This window comes from Epinephelus lanceolatus, chromosome 23 (assembly GCF_041903045.1).
Source record: "Epinephelus lanceolatus isolate andai-2023 chromosome 23, ASM4190304v1, whole genome shotgun sequence".
In the NCBI taxonomy this organism is placed as follows: domain Eukaryota; kingdom Metazoa; phylum Chordata; class Actinopteri; order Perciformes; family Serranidae; genus Epinephelus; species Epinephelus lanceolatus.
The window spans coordinates 2,208,917-2,214,333 of record NC_135756.1 but is presented as its reverse complement, the minus strand read 5'-3'; positions in this window follow the sequence as shown (position 1 = coordinate 2,214,333).

The window sequence follows — 5,417 nt, the reverse complement described above, 5'->3', positions numbered from 1 at the left end:
GGAGCTGATCAGCTGATCATTATCATTATTAATCATTATTTCTGTGGTCGGTGAAATGTCTGGAAATTATTAAAAAAAGACGTCTTTTCATTGAACATTATGAAAAGAGACAAAGAGCAGCTTTAAACACACAATCATCACTGAACAAATAAAGTTTATATAAAAGTAAAGAATAATTAATAAAAAAAATTATAACTCACAAATAGGATGAGGACATGAACATACAATTGGATAAACAATAACAGATGCTAATGATAACACAATGTAAGATGACATGAACATTTTTAAAACACACAAAAGGAAAACATGACGATATAAAAGAACAATAACATTAAAAAACAAAAAAAGATAAAATAAGAAAACACAAAATTTAAAAAACAATAAATTAAAAAAACTAAAAAAATACAAACATACGACAAATATTAAAACACGATAAAAAAAATTTAAACAATAAAATAAGAAAACAATTTATAAAACAATAAAATTATACAGAATAATAATTAAAAATATAAAAAATGAAGAACACGTGATTAAATCATAAGATAATAAAATAAAAAAATATAAAAATTAGGAAACACAACAAAAAAAGGAAATAAAATCAATAAACATGATGAATTTTTTAAAAACACACAAAAACAATAAAATAAAAAACTAAATAAAAAAATATATAATAAAGTAAAAAAGAATAAAATAAGGATAAAACAATAAGTTGAGTAAAAATATAGTTTTAATAAAAGCTATTTGGTGATTATTTTCTCTTTTAATTATTTGTTGCAAAAGGTCAGAAATTTCTTAATTTTTTATTATTTTTAATTTCATATCATTCCTTTTACAAACTGTTTTCTTTGTGGTTTTATTTCATGTATTTTTGTATTGATTATTTTTATTTATTTATTTATTTTACCTCCGGCTAATGAATTTATGTCTTTGGATAATAAAGTTATATTCAATTTGACCTGGATGCACAGAGGTGAAACATTCTCCTTACATTAATGATAAACAGGATTTTAACTGCAGGGTTTAAGCTGGTCAGTGTGAACGATGGTGTGTGTCAGTAAACTTTATTATTTATTCAGGATGAGATGTAAAAGCAGGTGTGCTCTGTGATTGGCTCCCTGCAGGAATAATCTCAGGTGTGACTGAACACCAGGTGTGACACAGACACACTGCACCACTCGCTGGTAAAAATGGAAATGCAGCAAACTCTCATCACATCTCTCATTGCTGAGCGGTTGCTAGGCAACACAAACCCAGGATGGATAACACTACAGGCCAGAGAGGAACTGAACTACACACGTTATCACTCAGTTTGTTTGATGAATGTCTGATGTGAACATGAAACTTCTCGTAACTCCGTAACAGCCACCAGGGGGCAGACCACATCGCTGTGAGTCCGTTACTGCGCTAATTCATTAACGGTGAAAATACGTCTCATTTTTCTTAATGTTCTGTTTTTTCTGACGCTCCTGAACTCACCTTAAAATGTCAGCAGCAGCCTGTTCTTTAACTTTATGATGCTGAGATTCATGCTAACGAGCATTTCTGTCTGCAGCTCCTTAAAGTTTCACTAATTGGTTCCTCGAAGACGTTTCAAAGCTCTGCTGCAGGATTTTTACACAATCATCCATATGCCAATGTCAGAGTGAGTTTATGCTGTAATCACCTCTGTTTTTATGTGTTTTGTGTAGCGTATATTAACAGCCTTATTGGCTATTTTTTGTAGTAATCTCATTTTGTGTTACATATTGCTTGTTTTAGAGCGGTGTATTTTTATTTTGTATTCTTGTTCTGTTGCCTGTAATTCCAGGAGCTCTGTCTCTTGGGCAGTGACTTGCAGCGTCAGAAACCAACAAAAAAATGTGTCCTTTTACGTTGGCATGATATGCGGCAGGTTGCGGTTAGGTCTCATTTACATCGCAAGCGATGCGTTCGCGTAGTGCTTGCAAACGGTCGCTCTTTACTCGCATTTTCATTTCGGCGAGCATATTAACAGGTTAGAACATTCACACCTCATCTGTTCTATGCGCTGCTCAAGTCGCGCTGCTTTCGCGAGCAAGCACGAAAATAGAAGAGACATCTTAATTTTTGCGCGAGTCGAGAGCGAATGGTCGCTGTATTCAACAAAACATTGACATCTATGGTGGCCGAGAGAGGTCACCACACACGCAAACACACGTTTTCTCTGCCACTGTAGACATCTCCCAGTTGACCAAACGAGACCGGACAGCCACGTTTCATGTTTGGAGATGGACGACTACAGATTAATCAAGGTCGTCAAAAAGCATGTTGACCTGTCCACCCTGGGCTTTGGGTCCAAACTCACTTCTTCTTTGGGGTTTATTGGAGATTTGGAAACACAGTGCACTACCGCCACCAACTGTTTGGGTGTGGTGTATATTTTGACGGGACAGCAGCGTCTGTTTGGTTTTGGTGTGAATACACGTGTGCTCCTGCTACGCTCGTGGACCGCTTTGCAACCACTTCACGAACGCATTGCTTGCGGTGTAAATGAGGCCTTACAGTTTAACGGAGCCCAGTGGTGTCAGGAGGAAATGCGGTGGGACAAGGACGAAAGTTATGGCGGTGAAAACCAGAGAGGGGCGAGGGGTGGTGGATGGGTCCAACAAACACGGACTTTCACCTGAGAGAGCGGTGTTCATGTCCCATAAGATTCTAAAGCTGAACCCTGTTCTTTGTTCCGAAACCCAACCATTTGTTTTTTTTGTTGAAGGAAAAAAACGTTAATTCACGGTGTTGTGGCGACGTAGTGGGTTTGTTTTGACAGAGACTGTACGTAAATGTTAAATTTCCTGTATCTTCAAAGAAGAAACCTTGACACGGCGTCCCAGAACGTCAACAGCCAACACACCCAGGGTACCTTGGACGTCATATGTGGACGTGGAAAGTCCATGACCAAACGTGGACATGTGACGAGGTCACAGTGAGAATCTGTTGACCACTCCTGTGCCCTGGAGTTAGTTTTTATTCCCTCCCTGTGTTATAACGCCGAGCTCTGCAGAGACATCAGTCAGATGTTTCAGGGAATTTAAAACGACAGCCAGGCTTCTTCATCAGTTTATTTTAGCCCTGCTAGAATTATCTGTAGATGTAAACACAGCCAACATGTCACAGGAAACAGGAAACATCCTCAGATTTCAGTTGCTCTGATGTGTCTGTCTGTGTCAAATCTCAGGGACTGAAGCTCTGACACTTTAGAATTAAATGTGTATTTATGGAGGTTCAGGTGTCGAACCGAAACATGAGAGGACGTTATCAGGCAGAGCCGTGTTGAAGATGTGTGTGTGCAGCACTGCAGAGTCAGTTATATAAGAGCTTCAAACAGGCCGACAGAGACTCGTAGAATAGTTGAAGAGGCTCAGAGAAACACTTCGCTTCACTTTCTTCTTCAGGGATTATATAAGAGAGAGAGAGGGAGGGAGCAGATACTGCAGGTCTCCTCCAGGTTCACTGTGACGCACAGTTACACATCATCTCAGGGACGAAATACAGACTTCTATAATTAAGACTTCAAACGACACTGAGGTTATTTACACTGACAGCTGGACACACGAGATGTTGTTGAACAAATTATTCAAGCTGAAATTTTAGGTCAGGAGAATGAGAAGTTCAGTCAGTGGCATCATCCAGCAACTGCCTACACACTCTGGACACATGAGGCTGGGTCCTGCACCAGGAGGAACCCAGGGCCCTCTGCACCAGGAGGAACCCAGGGCCCTCTGCACCAGGAGGAACCCAGGGCCCACTGCACCAGGAGGAACCCAGGGCCCACTGCACCAGGAGGAACCCAGGGCCCACTGCACCAGGAGGAACCCAGGGCCCTCTGCACCAGGAGGAACCCAGGGCCCTCTGCACCAGGAGGAACCCAGGGCTCTCTGCACCAGGAGGAACCCAGGGCCCACTGCACCAGGAGGAACCCAGGGCCCTCTGCACCAGGAGGAACCCAAGGTCCTCTGCACCAGGAGGAACCCAGGAGCCTCTGCACCAGGAGGAACCCAGGGCCCTCTGCACCAGGAGGAACCCAGGGCCCTCTGCACTAGGAGGAACCCAGGGCCCACTGCACCAGGAGGAACCCAGGGCCCACTGCACCAGGAGGAACCCAGGGCCCTCTGCACCAGGAGGAACCCAGGGCCCTCTGCACCAGGAGGAACCCAGGGCCCTCTGCACCAGGAGGAACCCAGGGCCCACTGCACCAGGAGGAACCCAGGGCCCACTGCACCAGGAGGAACCCAGGGCCCACTGCACCAGGAGGAACCCAGGGCCCTCTGCACTAGGAGGAACCCAGGGCCCTCTGCACCAGGAGGAACCCAGGGCCCTCTGCACCAGGAGGAACCCAGGGCCCTCTGCACCAGGAGGAACCCAGGGCCCTTTGTCCTGGTCGGTACAAATGATAGCCCCACAAATGATGTCACGTACTTCACGATAAGTTACAGAGGTCAGGTTTAGACAAGGGAGGTCACTGTGGTTAGGATTAGGCAAAGGAACATGGTGAAGACGGACCTTAAACTGACTTAAAGTTCACTCGGTTCTGAACACCTGTCTTTAGGGGAAAGGAACTTGAAGGTGGAGACCCTCAATGGGGACCTGGTGGAGAGGGTCTCCCACCTTAAAGTTCCTGGGGACCTACATCTCGGAGGACCTGTCCTGGTCGGTACGAATGATTGCCCCGCAAATGATGTCATGTACTTCACGTTAAGTTACAGAGGTCAGGTTTAGACGAGGGAGGTCACTGTGGTTAGGGTTAGGCAAAAGAACATGGTGAAGATGGACCTTAAGGTCCTGACACACCAAGCTGACGGTCGGCCGTCGACCAAAGTCGGGCTGTCATTGAGTGTCTGTCGGCCTAGTTTTTGCAGTGTGTCCTGCACCATCGGCACTTTGGCATCGGCGGCTTTTCGGCCAATTGACCATGTTGAATTGGCAGCGGAGCTCATCAGTGAGAGAGATCACTCTGATTGGCTGTTCAGGTTTTATTTCCTCGCCCCTGTAGCAAGTGAATCTGCCTGTAGTGAAACCGGTGATAAAGTGGGAAGAAGCAGCGGGTTTATCGGGCAGCTGAGTGAAGTGGAGCCTGCGGAGGAAACACCGGGACCGTCTGGATGTAATAGTCCGTGGAGGTGCTGCGGTGCTCGGCTGCACAGATAGGAAACCCCTCGGCTGACAGGATGTACCACTCTCTCACTCCGCTCTCTCTCACGCAGGCGCAGAACGTACGTGCTACTTGGCCGTCGGATGTAGTCCGTGTAGTGTGTTCAAATGCAACTGACACAGGGCGACATGAGGCGACGTAGACGATGCAACAGTTGGCTTTCGTCGCCAGTAGTTCTTTGACGTCGGTTTGGTGTGTCCGCACCTTTAAAATGACTTAAAATTCACTCAGATCTGAACACCTGTCTTTA